At 36.0% G+C, this 20,901-nt stretch overlaps 1 protein-coding gene across 1 annotated transcript in view; it reads right to left on the bottom strand.

Moving 5' to 3' along the window:
• atxn7 (ataxin 7) overlaps nt 1-20,901 on the bottom strand; it is a 150,980-nt gene that overhangs the window by 122,968 nt on the left and 7,111 nt on the right. Inside the window, exon 2 of the mRNA XM_062969679.1 lies at nt 3,297-3,389. The gene's annotated coding sequence lies outside the window, so the exon portion shown is untranslated. The remainder of the gene's footprint in view (nt 1-3,296; nt 3,390-20,901) is intronic.

Genomic DNA, 20,901 nt, shown 5'->3' with positions numbered 1-20,901 from the left:
CTTTTTTAAAGTAAAAGATAAAAGTCTGCATTTTCATAATTACTACAAGTTATTATGACCAGTTCAGAACAGTCACATCAGACACACAATGCCATTTCCCCTTTTTATTATTTTGTGTATGTTGGAGAGGTCTTTGTTTTTTTATATAGTAATGCCTGACATTCTGTGTCAATTAGAAATACAGAATTGAGATAGAAGGGGCTGGATTAATATTAGCTATATTACATTTGAGCTAATTCTGTTTACATTTATCACTTAAGCAGAAAGGAAAATAAAACTATAGTTGCATGTTAAAACCAAGGCAGACAGTAAACACACTGGTACTGAACATATTATTCTAATATTACATATTAGACTTCAGGCATGTCATTAAAATTTTAATTGCCTTCCACCACAGGAAAAATGGAGGTATACATTAAATATGTACACAAACAATTTTTTCTACAACTGTGAGAGAATCTCTGAATCAAGTGAACTGTGGTTTAATGCTTGCTTGTTTTTACTAGCAAAAGTTTACACAAACCACCAGTAATTGAAGTTCAGTTTAATGGGAGACTATAGTTAGCTTAAAAGAAGGAGGAGAAACTTTTCATCTCTTCCTTCGGGACATGAAAAATATAAATATAAAATATATAAGAATCTGAATCCTGCAGAACCTATATTGTGCAAATTCTAGCAATACTCTCACGTATTTACTTTTTTCTACAGATGTTGATCCTTTTTGAGAAAAGATAGTCCACGTATCCCTTAAATGCTCTGCCGACTTATGAGAAATCTGACAGTGTTTCAATTATGACCTGATCCTGTAACATGGAAGGTTTTGCAAGTGTAATTATTCATAAACATTAAGAAATGATGGCAACAGGTCAGTGGGAGTGAGCACGCTTTGCATGCAGAAGGTTTCAGACTCAATCCTCAGCATCTCTACTTAAATAGAACAGATGACATGAAGGACTTCCATCTGAGATTTCATAAACCACTATCCAGAGTGGACAATATTAAACTAGCCAGATTAATAAGTATGCCTTGGGCACAGGTTGAGGTCTGTGTCCCAACTACAGTAGAGTCTCGCTTATCCAATGTAAACGGGCCGGCAGAACGTTGGATAAGCGAATATGTTGGATAATAAGGAGAGATTAAGGAAAAGCCTATTAAATGTCAAATTAGGTTATGATTTTACAAATTAAGCACCAAAACATCATGTTATACAACAAATTTGCCAGAAAAAGTAGTTCAATACACAGTAATGCTATGTAGTAATTACTGTATTTACGAATTTAGCACCAAAATATCATGATGTATTGAAAACATTGACTACAAAAATGTGTTGGATAATCCAGAATGTTGGATAAGTGAGTGTTGGATAAGTGAGACTCTACTGTATAATATGGGAGAGGGCTAAAGTAGTGGTTCTCGAACTGTGGGTCACCAGATGTTGAGAGGTTGAGAGCCACTGGGCTAGAGTATTCTGTTACAGAGAAAAAATCCTAAATAATTAAGAAAAATAAAACAAGTTCAGATAACCAAAGGGTATGGAGTAACACAAGTTCTCGCCAACTAAGACCATGGCTCTTGCATGTTACAATGAAAAGTCTCTATGAATATGGTGCTAACTGTGAGACGAACTGCACTGAACCAATAACATTAAATTGAAGCACAAGACCTGGTTTCCTAGCAACTGAGACGGACTTTAGAGGGAAATCATCTGTTTTCAATGGAGTGGCATTTCCCCTAGCAGGGGTGTCAGATTCAGGATACAGTTATTTGGAAAAATGTCTTCTCCATAAGATCCTGCCAAAGATTTAAGATTAACAAGGGAGACTCTGCTGGGAATGCATGACAGTGGTGTGGTCTCTGGGACTACCAAAGCTGGCAAGGGGTCTTCTCAATGTACAAGCTCCAGCTATAGAATTCTTTTCCAGTAGTGATCAAGTTATCAACACACTATTATCATTCAGGTATCATGTAAAATCTAATTTTGTAGTCTTTTTGAGTGCAAGTGTATATTTCATTTGTTGTACTGCTTGTGTTTATAAAATTTTATTACATGTGACTTGAGATTTTAAAGCTTTGATTTTAAGTATGTTTTTATATACTCGTCCTGGGCTGTTGTGTCAAAGTTCGGAATACAAGATTGTTATTTGTAGTCTTTGAAACCAAAGGGTTATGGCAACAGTCTTATCTCTTCTTTTTTTTATTAAAAAACAAAACAAAATCCTACCCTGAATATGCACACTGTACACTCCAATACTATTTGGGATATAAAGGAGTATTCTCCAAGCCATGGCTCCATTGCACATAGCCCAGAACTACAGTTTTAGTGATACAGAGCCTCAAACAGCTGGTGGACATTCACTATATTCAATAAACAAGGCATAGGAAACGTTTGGCCTTCCAAACATTTTAAGCCTTTGCTCCCGCCACCTCTAACCTTTGGCCATGGTACTTAGCCAGGTAGAAATTGTTGGCCAAAACAGATTGAAAGTCAGTAGTTCCTCACCCCTGCAGTAATTCATAATCCTGACTGCCTGCTAGGGTTCTTATACAGAATGTTAGAGTATCATAGAATCATAGAGTTGGAAGAGACCTCACGGACCATCCAGTCCAACCCCCTGCAAGATGCAGGAAAATCTAATTCAAAGCACCCCCGACAGATGGCCATCCAGCCTCTGCTTAAAAGCCTCCAAAGACGAAGCCTCCACCACAGTCCGGGGCAGAGAGTTCCACTGCCGAACAGCTCTCACAGTCAGGAAGTTCTTCCTGATGTTCAGGTGGAATCTCCTTTCCTGTAGTTTGAAGCCATTGTTCCGCGTCAAAGTAGGTGAATCTTGGTGTGATTTAGCAAGTTATTTCTAAGACTCTTAAGTGAGAGTATATACTTGGGGAACACTCTCACTCTGTAAATTTATCATGAGTTGGTGGATTGCAGACGTTAGGTTTTTTAAATAGACCACACAATACTGAGGTCAGCATGTGTTTCCTTCCTCTTTAAAAAGAAACAAAAAAGAAAGAATAATCTTCTTCCTTACAACAGGAACAGTAGCAACATGTCACTGTGAGTGATGCTGATATTTCTAGCCAAAAGAAATCAGGGCCTTTGCAGCCATAAAAACCCGTCTCACAAAAATTAATTCAACAAGTAGCACTACTGCTATGCCTTTCAAACAAATTGAGTGTCTGTCTTTTTCAATGTTTTGTTGTCCTTTGTGTCTTAGTGTGTTCTTCATCTCTAAGTACACAGACATAACAATTGAGGAATATATATATATAGTATATAGGTTAGTAGGTCACAGTACCTTAAAAGTCTGGTAAAATTCAGGGTTGATTTATCAATTGATCATCATCTGTCTGCACCATGGAAGTTTCCTCTTTCTTATGTGTGATTAAATCTGCAATGGAACACATGTTAACAATTACTATCACAGTAATAAGATTTTGTCATCTTATCTTCCAGAAGTAAAAATACTTAATTGAAATGAAGTATTCAAGGTGGCTTACAATGGATAAAAACACAGTTAAAATTCACAAAACACAAAAGTTAAAAGATCATTAAACCACCACAAGATTAAAACCATTAAAACCAGTTTAAAATAACCATTTTTGTATCTGAAGAAAAAAATATCATCCAGTAAATTTAAAATAATAAGATTTTTCAACTATTTCCAGAGAAATTAATTAAGAGAATCTAACCTTTGCATATAAAACCAGTGCCCTTGTGCACAAGTAAGAACAAATAAAGCCCACAACATTAACAATTGATTTTTAAAATTATTTTCTTTCAGGGAAACTATAATGTAGATATACAAAATAATATTCTCTGAGAATGGTCTAATTTATGATGACAGGATGGCAGCAAACTCCCAGAAGCAAGCCACCATATAAACAATACTGAAATATTTAACTTATAATCACAACATTTCAATGTCAACAGCAAACTTTCAGTATCTTTAATGAAACTATCTCAATGTCCTGGTAATGAACAACCTGTAGAACAAACTCTTTCCACAATAAAGAGCTCTCAAAGAATTCAACCTTATATGTGACTTCTCCATTTGATCTTGCTTTTCTCTGTAATTACTGCACACAGGCAACCAGGCATCTTATTTCTTCCCTAACTGTCAATCACATGCTATTGTTTTTAGCAGGTTCATCTCCATCTGCAGTAATTTTCTTTGTATCTTCCAGATAATCTCCAAAAGTAGAGAGAATTGTTAATGAGATGATAAGATATATTCCTATATAGTAATTCTGCACTTTAAACATAAACAGCTACATAAAATACTGATGGAGAAAAATCTACACATTGATATTGGACAGTTACTTCAACAAAAACAACAACAATGCATCTTCCTTTGTTTACATATTTTCAAACAATGACTACAGACTTAGACAAGTCATATCAATACCCAGTAAAATAGCTCAAGTTTTTTTATAAAATTCATACCAAACTTTGCACTGAAGTAACAAAGAAAAAAGTTTGTAATTGTTACAATAGATAGATTCTAGCCAACAAGATATTTTTCCTGATCAACAGAATAATAAACAAAATAAATTAGCTGCTGTAAATACATTCTTCACTCACATTTTTCTCATGATGAAATGCATAAGATTATAAATCTCCACAAAAGGCATACATTATGTGGAATGTAAAGCACATCTGCATACATCTGAAAGGATAAAGAACTAATGATTGCAGAGCGCATGGATGTAAAAATCATCAAAAGCTATTGTTCAACCTACAAGTAGAACACAGAAGGTTTTTCACATGTAAACAGTCATGGATCCCCTAAATAAGATATCTCAAAAGAGTTTCCAAGAGTCTCAGCATTGTAAATTGTTGCACGTTTCTCTGTGTGATTTTAATTACCCAAAGAAAACAAAAGGAAATTATGACTCCAATCTGACTAATTATTTAGGTGCCATACCACTAACCTTAAAAAAGAGATTTATATTCATGTACAGGTACATCGCCAGATCGCTATTCTCAATGTAAACAAAAGGCAACGGCATGCACCCCGGGCTAAGGATGTCAGCATTTTTCAAACACCTTTCTGACTGTTCCATTTTATGGTGATGCAATTTGACCTACATTTTCAGTGGCCAAAGAGAGAGGAGCTACAAAGGGAGGTGGAGATGGGGGAGTAGGAGAGATTCTTTACTCACTATTCCACTAACTGGGTTTTTAATTGACGCTACAAAGGGTCTAAAATAACAGGAGCTGGGGAGGAGGGAGAAGCCATTTCAAGTGTGACTCTATTATGCTGGGGGGGGGGGGGACTAGAGTAGGAAGAAGGCAAAGAGTAAACATAGGATTTTTGATCTAGTGACACAATGTAATGTCTTCATTAAGCAAAGTAACATGTAATCCTAGAATGAATGTTGAAACGTGGATGTCAGAGAGAAGCAGCGTTATTTTCAACCAGCTCTCATTAAAAGACATATCTAGCCTATTGTGATATATACTAACATTAATATATGGCACAATTCTAGCATTACTTGCAACTCTTTATTATGTAAAGATTTTGCTGGAATAAAAAGATGACATGAGACACTACACACACACATTCTCCCTTAAATTAGTTTTCCAACCCCTAACATCTTTGAGAAATCACTTTGACCAAATCATGATTACCAAATTTAATAACAATACGTTATATTCATTTATGATATAATTCTAGAATCACACATACAATTCTTCAAATACTTTTCAAATAGTGATACACAACCCATTTATTCTGTAATCTTAGTTAATGCTTTAGCTTAGTCTTTTTAAAATTGTTGTAAAATACCTTGACTCTCTTCTTAGGAGAAAATCAGGATGTAATTTCAATCAATAAAAACTAAGACATTTTCATATTCTCCAGAAGTTCCTCGTGCATAAAGGAGTGCCAATATTTTCCCATTGAAAACGGGCAAACAATTCTCATTATTTTAGACAGTGAAGCTCCATATACAATAGAGCTATATAGAACCTGTCTCATTTGTAGCAAACAGCACTTTCTCAAACAACTCATAACGAGGAAAAGTACTGCTTCAGAAATTAAATATAGGACTGATGAATACAGAATGGTATAAAAACCTTCTCTTTCCCCTTGCTGTTTTGGTTTTCTTTAAAAAATCTTATTGACTCTGCACGATTTATAACTACCAGATAAGAGAACCTGTGTCCATCTGTGTGTATGACAAGTCTGAGTATGCTGGTTTCATCACCACCACAATCCCTGCACACACCCAAACTTGTTTGAAATTATAGTACGTTCCAGCCACAAGAAAAACTCAAGTCTAACCTCTCTGGAACTATGTTGTGAATAAAACATTAAAACAACAGACTTTAGATTACATTTCTCATGCTATCTAATATACAAAAACTAATAGATTTGGAAAAGTATTCTTTGATCAATTGTAGAGTATAACATAGTATCTGAATTCTTTGTACTAGAGAACAAGGAGGACTTGCAAGAAAACACAGCCATCCCTCCATATTCACTGGGGTTATGTTTATTGAAGAACACTTGTACCGATTATTTCCACAGCCCTTGAAATTCAGAGAATAAAATACACTAGCTACATTCTTTACAAACAAAAATGTCAATGTCCCTATGCCATGATCTATTATCCCTAAGCCTATCACGCGTAACAAAAGAATAACAGAACAGAATGTACAGATTTAATCTTATTTAAATCAAATGAAAGCTTACAGAGCTATGAGCACATGGAAGGACCCACCACTAACACCTGCTTTGGGTTTCCCATTACAAAAGATCTGAGTGCACTAAGTATGGATAGAAATTATACAGGGTAATTTCTCACCTTACTGCATAATACAGTGATATTCTGGGGAATGGTGGGGAAATTGAATGGTGCCATCCTATGCTATAACCATCACTGCTGCTATTGCCTGCCACAACTATCAAGCAAGCATGTCAGAGTCCACCAAAAGGCATTATGTCCAGAGCCATTCAAAATTTGAACAATTGCTGGAATTACAGTTGATTTTTTTTCTTTCCCTTTCTTGTTAATTCTTTCTTGTCTCAGTCTTTAAAATTTCTTCTGCTCCCAGATTACCCTCATCTGCACAAGAAATCTTAACCAGTAACATACTAGCCACAGAAAATGGGCAAACACAGCAATTTGTAATTAAATGTTATTGTTGTTTCACTGAAGTGGGCAGTCTCTTTTTTTCTCTGCATGTGATAGCCAGATCTGGAGTTCAAGCTACTAGAATTTAGTAGCTACATGTATGCACATGATAGTAAAGTACTACGTATATTCTGATAGAATTCACAATAGATAGCATACTTCTATGTGGCTCTCACATGCTATATTCTTTCAGAAACTTCTCTGTCTAGTTTTTCTACTTTCAACAGAAGGGGAAAAAATCCCGTTGCAGCTATTACACACTGAATAAATATTTCAGTCATGACATTTCAGACAGAATAGAAATATTCACTACTGACCCTCTGTACTGATTTCTTGCTTCTGAGTAACCCAGTGTCTGTTTATAATAACTTCAGGAAACATTAAGAGTGAAGAGGGATGAAAATCAGTAACGTATCTTGTTATTAAAAAAAAAGTGTTGAATGAAAACTCAGCAGGAGAATATCACCTCTCTCCACACAACCTATATGACTGAGCAGGAATTTCAATGTACAAATGATATATTATTCAGTAATATTTCCCGGGGGGCCATTATCAAATATATGACTATCACATCATCCCACGGCCACAACAAACATGTCACAGATCCCAGTTATGCAGCTCCTTTACCAGTTGTGTTTACTCCAATACGAGAGGCTATCATTTTCAAGAGTGACACATGCATAGTCATAACAGAATAAAATGGAATGAAAACAACTACATTGCTATTTTAATCACCCAGTCAATCAAAGCACATTTTTGAACACAGTTATTTCTACTTTTTAGTTTAAAATCAAAATCACATTGACGTTTGGGCACCAGCAGAAGTCATAGCAGGGAGGAGGGATGACACCTTCTCTCTTTTCTAAATCAGCAAAATACCTCTTGGATGCTGACTTCAGTATGCATGTACTGGTACTAGCTTGATCATTAATACATATCTTTATCGTCCCTCAAAAAGCATGCAAATGAGCCCCTTGAGTTTCTCAAAAAGAAATCAAAATATTTTATGCCACTTTAATTTGAGAATGCAAGGGGGAAACAAATGAGGGCCATTTTCTCCTAGAAAAATGTTTCAACATCATGTATAAACCAAGTTGCCTACTAATTCTTTACTCTGTATGTGAATGAATTTTCTATTATTCCTGTTACAACAGAACTGATGTTAACTGCCATCAAACAGGCTCTGATTTATTGTGGCCCTATGAATGGGATGCTTCCAAGTCACCATATTCTCAGGTTTGCTCAAATTTTGCAAACCTAGGATTGTGACTTCCTTGATTGAGTCTATCCACCTGTAATGAGGTTGTCTTCTTTTACTTATACTTTACCAAACATTACTGTCTTATCTAGTGAGTCTTGCTCATAATAGCAGCAATGAAAAAGCTGCCACTAAAATACACCTACCATATGGTACCTATATGTTACAGCATATTTTGTGTAACACTACAAACAGCAAAATTCATGACAGAAAGAGAAAAAGTTCAAGAATTCACATTTTCAAGACACTACTTGACTTTGTAAGCAAATGAATTATTTGCATATCCTTCTTCTTCCAAATAATGATTAACTTTGGTAGTTTCCCTTTCTAGACTCTTAAATTCTAACGGTGGCAGTTCTTATAAAATGTTTAAAGTCTTGTGAGAATCTTTTCTCCACAATGAACATGTAAAAGATATATGAAAAGCATGCCAGAGGTATTTCTCTCATAGCTATTAATTAATTATAATTCAAATTGCCCTGAAAATTCTACAGACAGGACACAGGTCAGTTCACATTCCTGCTGACTTTTCTGATGATGGTGGATAAGGCAGAGACACTAATTATTAAGAGAGAGTAAAGAAAACGAGGAGGGCTGAAATAATAGGGAAACTTAAATGTATTGCCTTCAAACCATTTAGCTGAAAAGGGGAAAATCACAGATGGATCATACTTGTTAACTATTAACCATAAAGCCTTAACAATATGTTCTAGCCAAACATTACAAGGACTACAAGATATATAAACCAAAATATTATCAAGTGCTGGGATTCCGATTAGTGAAAATAAATATAATACATGGAACATTTAACATGAGTTTGACTTCTCATATCATTTAATAAACCTGCATCTTCTCATTTTCACTGTACAAAAAACAAATTAGCTACTGAGTCTAACTGTACTTATTCTTAAGTTTCTTCCACTGAAATTAAGAGCTGTTTTGGCAAATAAACATTAGAATATTTCCCCAAAATATTGTTTCTATGTTTTTAAGTAAATAGAAGTCTAGGCTGTCATAAAGTGATTTCCTTACAAGGAGAAAAATATATTTTTCCACACATTTATCTGGTAATCTTTAGAACTAATCAGTTCACCTTGATTTTATCTCATCAAAGTAAATGTTGAGATATGGGATTTGTTTGTTTATTTGTTTTTCAAAAAGATTTATAAGCTGTGCTTTAGAGTATACTCTAAAGATAGCACACACAATTAAAACTGGGGGAAAACACAAGAAAACAGGGATAAAACTGCAAAATTAATGTCAAGCTCTTCATTTAGTTTGTAAGGGAAATAATTTAGCTAAGAAGTATTTTCAGGTTCTTCAGCAGCTTCCTTGGGCTGAGTAACATTGAGAAATGCTGAACAGATAGATGCTACAATTAAATAAATTCTGCCCTGGACTTGTTCAAACTCCATGCAAATTATGGGGTTTCTGCTTTCAGTTTTCCTACACCACCTAAAAATAGAAATGCTACAATGGGAAAAAACACCCACACACACAAAATTTAAAAAATGCAAAACATTTTTAAAAATTCATAATTTTATATATTTCAAAATGTAGTTCTTCAGCATGAGTTTTAAATGCCAAAGGATTACTGCCAGGTATTCTATATGTCCATTTTATTTTTGATGAGATTCTACTTGGTTAAAAGTAACCTGCATTGATCTTGATGTAATTTACTTCTGAATAGTAATGTGTAAGATTGTCCTGTTAATTTCACTAATTTATTCATCAGTTGTGCATATTACAAAAATCCAATGAATAGTTTCTCAGAAGTATTGTTAAGTTCAACAGGACTTACTCCAGGATAAGTATAAGACCGAACTTTCAATAATAAAGAAGAAATAGTACAGAAATATCACTGGAAGGGTGCTTTTAAAAACAGCAGTTTTATAATGGTTAATCAGCAAGCTGGAACAATTTGAATGGCTAATGTCAAGTTACTGTCATTATCATGATTAGCATTAAAAGATCGGTGGAAGTTTTCAGCCCTAATGTACATTTGTATCATTTGGTAAAGGTGCAGAAAATATAGAAGTCTGAAATGGTTTTCCAAAAAGACATTAAGAAAGTAAAACTGTATAATGGGAATAACAAAACTCAACCAGGCCAAGGCCAGCGGTATAAACAGAACTATTTTTTGTTTGACAGTCTATATCTGGAAGATCACTAGCTTGATTGCAGACACTCAAGATATAAAATTGTTAGCTTAAGAAACGGTATTTTATGGTTATAGAAAAAAAAAGCAGTCAACAAAATATTCTGCCTATTTAGAAATTTTTTCATACTATAATGGGACTTTAAACAAATGTGTGTCATCCTAGGAAAGGTAGCTCCTCAGGTTGAGGTTCAAGCCTATATTTTCTGAAGCACACCAGATCGCAGAGATACCACTGCATGGCACACCTTGTAGTGCCTGAAGACAATGATAAAGTGCTCCATTAGGAACACAAAAATAGTTGTTGGGTTTATTTTATTTTATTATTTTTAAGAAAATATTGAAGCAGGTATGAGAGTTCTTCAAGAAGAACTCCCATACCTGCTGTGGAACCATCATTTAGGACTTGGATTGGACAACCGAAAGCCTGTAACTGTACTTCCTACACAGCAACAAATTAAAGAATCATGTCTTTATAACGTATTAATGTAATCAAACGTTTAGCTCTTATGGTTGTAAATCCAACCTCAAAAATAAAACTAGTCTATTTACACTATGAACAACTGTTCTTCAACAAAGTTTGACCAATCTAGAGACTCATGTAATCTTTCCACAAACACACTAGAACAATTATCAATCCAAAAGAACTATGAGAGAATGTTTTGGTTTCTCAGAAACCTTGCTGGTTTCCCAGATATGCTGTGCAGAGAAAGCGTTTCTTGAATGTTCTTCCACTGTAATCCAACAACATCCTGAACTGTAAGAGAACTGAAAGGACCTCTTTCGTTTTGCCAGTTTCTATGAATCAAGAAAAATCATAGTAAGAACAGAAGAAAGCACCAGCACTACAAAACAAAAGGAAATATATTTTATCTCCTCTAGTGCCCCATAGTGTCTAGTGAGCATAAAGCACTCATTACAATAAAAATAAGTATGAAAAGGAGATCAGAATTTAAAATGCTCTGATATTGTACAGCAACACTTTTATGCCTATTAGATGTGAGGGAACTGGCTCTTCTCCCTCTCCCAATGTGCCAAGGAGCAGTACCACATTTGTCCCCATTTTCTACAACTGTTTTTCTTTCACAGAAGCACATTACAAGACTTCAGCAACAAAAAAGACCCTTATCTCCAAGTTTTCCTGTTTTATTCTAGTTCATCATACCTTTGCTTAAAAGGAATATTTAAGAAGAGAGAGGCAACCCATTTTCCCTTCAATTTTCATTTACTTCAGGAATTTGTATCTCTAATCCATTCTCATGGAGGTCTTCCAGGATGGTGAAGGGATAAAAATCAGCATCTCACACAAGGTACATCTTTTCAAGCAAACCACCAGCAGACTGAAAAAGGAAGTGATAGCCTTCTACTGAAGTAAGGATTTGCCGTTAATCCTCAGACTTCATTAACTAGCTACCTGCTTCAACCAGAACACAAGTTGTAATACATCAATGCAAAATCAAAGGTTATCTTAGGCCTCTATTTAGAGGAGTTTTGACCCACAACTCTTTCTACCCTCCAGCACCAAAGTACATTTGTTTTAATTGCAACAGTTTTGTTTCCTCTGGTTATAATTCATTTTACATCAGTAATGAAATGTTGTTGTTGTTTTAAGAATGTTGTCTGTATTTACTATTGTTTGGATTCTGGGCACATCATGAGACATGACTCATTACAAAGACAATAAAACTTGATAAAATGGGAGACTGAAGGAAAAGAGGAAGATGGCATGAAAGGTGGATAGATTCAATCAAGCAGCAATCCTGAGTTCGCAAAACTGAGCAGGGCTGTTGATGATAAGATATCTTGGAGGTCTTTTATTTAGTATCTCCATAAGCCATAGCCAAATTGATAGCAATTAACAACAACTTACTTTTGTGGATTTGTTGTTCGTTTACTACTTACATATCTCTGTTCATCAGAATACATTTGAAGTGTGAGACAATAAAATAATGTTATAATCTATTAAACGGATAGGTGGCGGTGGCATTTAATCTAGAATACTGTTGTCATTGTTGCATGCCTTCAAGCTTATGGTGACCTAAGATGAAACTATCACAAGGTTTTCTTTTCATGATGTATTCAGAGGGGGGGTTGCCATCACCTTCCTCAGAAGCTAAGAGAATATGACTTGCCCAAGGTCAACCAGTGGATTTCCATGGTTGAGCAGGGATTCGAACCCTGGTCTCCAGAGTTGCAATCTAATGTGGAAACAACTACAGCACACTGGTTCAATCTAGAATGAACTGGCCCACAAAACTGATTTCTTGCCTGGCTGCCTACATACATTTATCAATGGGTTGTTGTGAGTCTTCCGGGCTGTATGGCCATGTTCCAGAAGCATTCTCTCCTGACGTTTCACCCATTATGGCAGGCATCCTGAGGGGTTGTGAGGTCTGTTGGAAACTAGGCAAGTGAGATTTATAGATCTGTGGAATGTACAGGTTTTTTAAATACTGGTAGCCAGATTTTGTTCATTTTCATGGTTTCTGTTGAAATTGTTCAAATGCTTTTTGTGGATTTCAATGGCTTCTCTGTGTAGTCTGATATGGTAGTTCTTGGAGTGGTCTGGCATTTCTGTGTTTTCTAATAATATGCTGTGTCCAGGTTGGTTCATCAAGTGCTCTGCTATGACTGACTTTTCTGGTTGAATTACTCTGCAGTGCCTTTCCTGTTCCTTGATTCGTGTTTGGGCGCTACATTTGGTGGTCCCTAAGTAGATTTGTCCACAGCTGCATGGTATACGGTAGATTCCTGCAGAGATGAGAGGATTCCTCTTGTCCTTTGCTGAACATAGAATTTGTTGGATTTTCTTTGTGGGCCTGTAAATTGTTTATATGTTGTGTTTCTTCATCAGCTTCCATATGTGGTCAGTGGTTCCCTTGAAGTATGGTAAGAACACTTTTTCCTCTGGGTGGATCTTTGTCTTTACTCTTGTGGCTTGTTCTTGGTCTTGCAGCTCTTCTAATGTCTGTGGTGGAGTATCCATTGTCCTGTAGAGCCCAGTTTAGGTGATTCAGTTCACCCTGGAGAAGGTGGGTTCGCATATTCATTTTGCACGATCTGCCAGGGCTTTGGTTGTACTTCTTTTTGGACTTGGGTAATGGTTTGTAGATATCTATCTCTGTGTGTAGGCTTTCTGTAAACTGTATGGCCCAGTTGTTGATTGGGTGTGCGGATGACTAGGACATCTAGAAATGGCAGTATTCCTTCATTATCTTTTTCCATGGTGAATTGGATGTTTGGATGGATGCTGTTGAGGTGTTCCAGGAACTTGTTCAGTTCTTCTCCATGGCTCCAAATGGTGAAGGTGTCATCCACATATCTGAACCATGTGGTGGGCTGGACCAATCCAACAACTACCATGTCAGACTACACAGAGAAGCCATTGAAATTAACAAGAATGTGGACAATTTCAACAGAAAGGAGGAAACCATGAAATTGAACAAAATCTGGCTACCAATATTAAAAAACTCTAAAATCAGAACAGTAAATAAAGAGCAAGACTCAAAAAGCAGGGTAATTCTAGACAAGAATCAAGACACCTCCCAACAATGGATTCCCCCAGGCAGCTACCAGCCACACCTTGAAACTGTGGGCCATTAAAAACGCTAATCAAGGCGGCAAATAGCAACATTTACATGTACCTCAAGCAGACAAGAGTTCTTTCCTCCACCCTGGATAATCCACAGATATATAAACCTCATTTACTTAGTTTTCAACAGACCCTTCAACCTCTGAGGATGCCTGCCATAGATGTTGTGATGTCCCATGGACCGTTGGGCCGTGAACCTGACTCCATTGTGGACAACAGTGATGAGGAAGCGGGTTTAGTGCCAATTCAGCAAGACTCTGCCCCGTTCCAGATGTTCAGTGCTCATTAAAAAGGGCCTTGAAACGGAGTCTTCTCTTCCCAGTTCCCCTCATTTTGATAGAAGAATGTTTGTACAAACGAATAGACAGGAGAAAGCTGGACAGAGACGGAGCGCGAGATTAGCAGCAAGGGAATCTGCTGATTACCCTATTTTCCCCTGAGAACTCTAAGGGAGGATGGCATCTGGTCAAGATGTTGTTTTAGCTCTTTTCCCAAGGGAAAAGAGCAGTGGAGACACCTGTTCCGAGGGAAGATTCAAAGTTCTTAAAAGTTCTGTGCGCTGGCTAGCCAGCGCGGAGTCAAAGTGTCAGTTTGGAGGATTAACTTCGCTTCCAGCCAAGTGTGGACTGCGCTTAAGTCCACTACTTTCCAGCCTTGCCTTGCCGTGTTGTCTTGCCGTGAATCCAGCCTTGCCTAGTCATGCCGTGTATCCAGCCTTGTCCTCAAATCCTTGCCTTGGACTTGCTTTTGAACTCTAGAAAAAGATTTGGACATTTCCCCACTCAAACTGCTTGGAAGTTTGAGTGCATTTCGGTTCTTGGATTACAAACTTCAAACTCTAATATTATATATTGGACAATATATTACTGGACTATATTTGACCTTTTCCGGAAAGTCTATTGATGAACTTTATCTTCTGCTTATTTTCGTTTTAATTTCTTTAATCCTTAATAAAGATATTAGCTTGTTTATTGGCCTCGGTGTATTGGTTTCCAGTGCTCTCGCAGCCAGGGGCGTCACAGATGTCGACGAAACATCAGGAGAGAATGCCTCTGGAACATGGCCATACAACCCAGAAAACTCACAACAACCTAGTGATTCTGATCATGAAATCCTTCGACAATATTTTAATCTTTCTCACTTAAAAGTAAAAGAAAAGAAGAAGAATCAACTTCTGTAGTATTCCCCATCTGGAAGGCTATCATTACTTGCCACAGGCAACAATCTATTTACGAGCAAGAATGACAGCATCAAGTACTGGTATTCAACTCTCAAAAAAAAATCTGTTCATTCACCAGGTGGTGCCCTGCTTCAAATGTAGGATTAGCTCACAAAAGGACTCATTCATAACAGATCACTGTGATCAACCCTGGAAAAGAATAGCACAAGCACTAGACATAAACCACTGTGAAGGAACTCCTTCCTTACTTTCCAACTCTTACTTTAGCACTGCCCTTATTGGATGATTTCTCTATAACTAATATCAAGCAGCAAAATATTGGTGCCTTTAATAATGGTTGGATTTTGCATCTTGGCACTCCCGGACTAAAAAAGGAAGAAGCAGAAGATGCAAAAACCTGGGAGGTCCAGCCAAGAGAAAAAAAGAAAGGCAATTCGAGCCAGAACCATTTTGAATCATATGATGCTAAACATATCTAATTTATATTTGGAAGTAACTATAAGTGGTATCTCCAGTCCAAAATATCTCAACAAGACCACATCATACAGACATTAATGCATCACAACAGCTAGGATGACGAAACCACATTATAACAAGGGTGTATTGGAGCAAAAAGCAAAATAAACTAAATATAGATTACTTTATGTAAGAGAATAAAAACACCATATACCACACATCTAATGTTACTAATTAAGAGTCAGTGCAAGTTAGACACAAAAATGCTTAAACCGAAGTGGATCAAGAAGAAATAAAACTTCTTTCAACAATAAAATATGTACATTGTGGGGACTGAAAACACAGGGGCAAATGAACTTTACTACTTAGGTCTACTTAGAACTTAGTTTCTAGTCAGAACTTTTAGATAGCTCTAGTCCATATTTGTATATGAATGTTGTTTAGAGCTCAGTTCTCATAACATTTCCTGCTTTCTCATTAAAATAACAGTTTTGTGTTTATAACAGATAATTTTCCAATTTCAGTCCTCACTGCATCTACTCTTACTATTCTTCACTTTCTGTAATAATGTGTATCAGTTGTTTGATGGGAGAAGATAAATATGCACCACAAGAGAGGCACCACATCAAAAGGATAGTAGCATTAGGATATTTACTTTTGTTATTTCCAAAATAAAGTAGAGGTCATCAGAAGCAAGTACGCTGTTATTTGTAGGCAAGGAAGGCTCTGTAGACTCCTGTCATAAGGGCAGCAGCTTTTTCCAGATGCAGACATGCGTTTTAGATTCAAATTCTAAATCTGTATACAGAATATGTGCAGTTATACATAGCTATATGAAATAATTATTATCTAATATTGTGAACTATCTTACATAAAGAAACCTTCAAGTTTCAGCAGAGATGAGAGACTTGTTACCTTCCAGCTGTTGCCAATGAAAGTTTCTTTAGCCTTTCTATTGATCTAATTCCCCAGCTATTTATTTTTGCCCTTGTTAAAACATGTTAGGTTTCCTATCAGTAACACAAATCTTGAATAAGTAAAATCTTGTCTTAAAGAGCCCAACACATTCCATAACAGGAACTGCTGTTTTATATATCTTTTCCATGCTCCTCCAAATTTCTAGTTTTTCCACTGGAAAAATGCACTAACTATAATCATCATCAACCACTACTCATCACTATGCCAAGACATCTTACAATAAAGTTAATACAAATTACAGCTAAAACACAATTGCAGTTGTTGTTGTGTGCCTTCAAGTCGTTTCCAATTTACTGAAATCCTAAGGCAAGATTTTTTTTTTTGGGGGGGGGGGGGGTACCTTGGAGGCCTTCCGTTCCTACTGTTACTATAAGCCACAGCCAACTTGATAGCAATTCACAGCAATTTACTTTGTGACTTTGTTGTTCTTTTAATAATTATTTTGTCTGTCAGAATACATTTAAAGTGTGGGATAAACAATGTTGTCAAAATACTACAAATACTGTTATGAAGATGATATACTGGTATTAAAAGGATGGATTAATATACTGTAGTTTTTAGTCTAGAACACTGCTGCTGTTGCTGTGTTTTCCAAGTTATTCCCAATTTATGACAATCTAAAGTCAAACCTATCACAGTTTTTTCTTAAAAGGATTTGTTCAGAGCGGTTTGCCTTTGCTTTCTTCTGAGGGCCCTTCCACACAGCTGAATAAAATCCCACATTATCTGCTTTGAACTGGATTATATGGCAGTGTGGACTCAGATGACCCAGTTCAAAGCAAATATTGTGGATTATCTGCCTTGATATTCTGGGATTAAATGTCTGTGTGGAAGAGTCCTTCGAGAATGTGACCTGCTCAAGGTCACCCAGTTGTTTTACATGGCTGAATGGGGATTCGAAACCTGTTTACTAAAGTCCAGTGTTTAAATCCCTACACCACTCAGGCTCAAAAACAAAGGCTTTTAAAAATTAAATAAACTATCATACGTATACATTACTAATTTAAAACATTATGAAATATTTGAAAGTAACAATAAGTGAAAAAGCATGCCACACACCATTACAAGACCTGAAATCACCAAATACCTATTTAAATACAAAATATCTAGATTTTGAATAGTAAAGTACATCTTTCAAAATTTGAAAGGTGCTTTCAAGGCATAAGCAACAAATTCCAAACAGTACAAGAGAAAATACAAGTTATTCAGCTGCTAAAGACAACCCATTGATTTATTTAACCTGCTACCATGCTAGCTGAAGGTCTATAAACATTTTCTCAAATCTTGCCTTTGCCATGCTGTGGTGTTACAACTACACATATCAGCATTCTTTAAAAAGTGGGAATTGTTTATAATTACATTGCTGTTCAAACAGCAACATTCAATGCAATTCCAAAGAGTGTATGGTGCAAATTATCCAGATGCAATAAGCACAAGTGTTTTGTACAACATACGGGCAATCTAAGGGCCCTTCCACACAGCCATATCCCAGAATATCAAAGCAGATAATCCACAATCTCTGCTTTGAACTGGATTATCTGAGTCCACACTGCCACGTAATCCAGTTCAATGTGGATTTTATACAGCTGTGTGGAAGAGGCCTATGGCACGTTTTGTAAACTGGGACGTTTTGTTGTCACTGAGGCCCCTTCTGCACTGCCATATTAAATCTAGATTATCTGCCTTGAAAATATGGATTATATGGCAGTGTAGAAAGAGCCTGAGGTTTGATCATCACACAAGACAAAGTACAAATCTATGCTAAAAAGGAAAGCAAAGTTACTTACAGCTGAATAATAAAACTACTATATGCTTTCATATAATTCTTATTGTGAATAGGCTGAAATACTTACATTCTCTCCATTAAAATGTTAAGAAGCTAACAAGAAACAAAGCAAAACCCATAACAGAGAAAAAATAGGAGATTTTCGGTCAAAACAGTACAACTTACCTGTCCGAACGTATCTCCTCCTATGAACCATTAAGAACATTAAGATCGTCTGGGGAGGCCCTGCTCTCGGTCCCACCTGCCTCGCAAGCGTGGCTAGTGGGAACAAGGGACAGGGCCTTCTCAGTGGTGGCTCCTCAGCTGTGGAACGCCCTCCCCAGTAACATCCGGCAGGCCCTGACTCTCTTGGGGCTTTAGGAAGAACGTAAAGACATGGCTTTGTGCGCAAGCATTTAATGAGTAAACATTATACTTGACATGGTCTGAACTAAGGTCTACGTGCAAGGTTTTTGGAAGAATGGAATTAAGTAATTATATGTTTTTAAGCTTGTATAATGTGTTTTTATTGATTATTGTTAACTGTTTAAATGTTTTGTTGATTTTGTTGGGGCATTGAATTTTGCCAGTTGTTGTAAGTCGCCTTGAGTCCCCTTAGGTGGGAAAGGCGGGGTAAAAATGTTGTAAATAAATAAATAATATACCAATAAAAATATAATGGTATTATTCCACTAATGGAAGCAATTCTATCAGAGAAACCAGGAAAATGATTCACCTAGTTCTCCACACATCTTTCTACCCTGAGAAATCATTTAGTGCACTGTTTCTTAAACTGTGGGATCCTCTTTGCTCAATGGTGTGGGTCAGGGAAAATTAGGCAACAGTAAAAGATTTCTGAACACTTAACAAATCTGTTAGCAACAATGTGCAATGTTTATAGTGGACTCTGCAGAAAATGCTTCCGCTGTACTCCACAAAAAGGAAAATCAGTCTGTTTAGCAAGCCATGCAAATGCTGATTTATTATCAATAAATGTTTGATTTTTATACCTATTTTACATACCTATATACCCAGAGTCACATGAAAATTTCTCAAGAGGAAAAGAGGGGAGACTGAAAAATGTTTGATAAGCTCTGCTCTAAAGCAGACCTAAGGTTGAAAGGGAAAGAGAGAAAATATCTTATGGCACCAGTGAATATACACTGAGAAAGACTGGATTTAACCCACAAAATGATAAGACAAATAAATAATTAGGTCCAGTAATCAAGGGCATCTACTCAAGTCGTCATGTTGAAAACATCATATTACATAGATTTAGAAATAATGTCTGAAAAGTTGAAAGATGCAGAAAGGACTCTCCTTTTGCAGAACCAACTATTGCAGAATAAAAGTACAAATGAAACTCAATAATGTAAAATTCATGCTATTGGCATTCATTGAGATGGTCTGTATTGCCACACAAAGCAAACATTTAATATCCAACACAGGCAGAATTAGAAGCCATAGTTAAATCTAAACTCAAAGAATTGTACAAAACAAATATATATTCATTTGCAAAGGATTAGCAGTTTCTATAATAAACTGTCTCTTTTAAAAGGTAATTTAATAAAAGGCATAACTTTATCTTGTTTATCTAGGAAGCAGACTCATTCAAGATTGGTTAACTATTACCTTTCTCATGCAATCAAGATAAATCAACAGAGTCCATAACAAGTGTTATTGCAAATTAACTGGTGTATACGTATGTCTCTTTATGGGAGAAAATGTGCACATGGTGGGAAATTATATGCAAAAATACAGACTGAAGTATATTAAAGTTCAAATGTATGAACAACATACATGTGATGCAATCAACTCTAGTCCAGAGATAAATAACATAGCATATTTAATAATCTTTAAGGTGATATTTATTTTGTTCAACTTCTATCTTGCTTCTATTCTATCATGAGACACAAACAGGAAATGAGAGTATGTGCCTTTAGATCAGTTTGAAAATCACAAAAGGGAGACATACAACATTACAAAATACTACTACGGCTACTTTTATCTTTTTGCTTCAACTGCTATAAACTCTCTTGGGGATGATAATAGCAAGAATCTTGATTATTCCTAGCTAGAGTGGCACTATTCTGGTCAGGATTTAGGGCAGAATTTAGGCTAATAATAATAATAATAATAATAATAATAATAATAATAATAATAAAAAAATGGCAATCACTTTGGAAATTGATACAAGTGAGATGACCACAATTTAAAGAAAGATGTAAAAAATTGCATTCATCTATGCTAATAGCACATATTCATAATGAAGATGTAATTCTAAACTATTCGAATTCTAAATACTGAATCACAAATCTGCTTACTGACTGTGCAAGAAAGGATGTGAGAGCTAGGATGATTGTTTAGACAACAC

The sequence above is a fragment of the Anolis carolinensis genome, chromosome 2 (genome assembly GCF_035594765.1).
Source record: "Anolis carolinensis isolate JA03-04 chromosome 2, rAnoCar3.1.pri, whole genome shotgun sequence".
Classification (NCBI taxonomy): Eukaryota; Metazoa; Chordata; class Lepidosauria; order Squamata; family Dactyloidae; genus Anolis; species Anolis carolinensis.
This window is presented reverse-complemented; position numbering and strand designations above follow the sequence as displayed.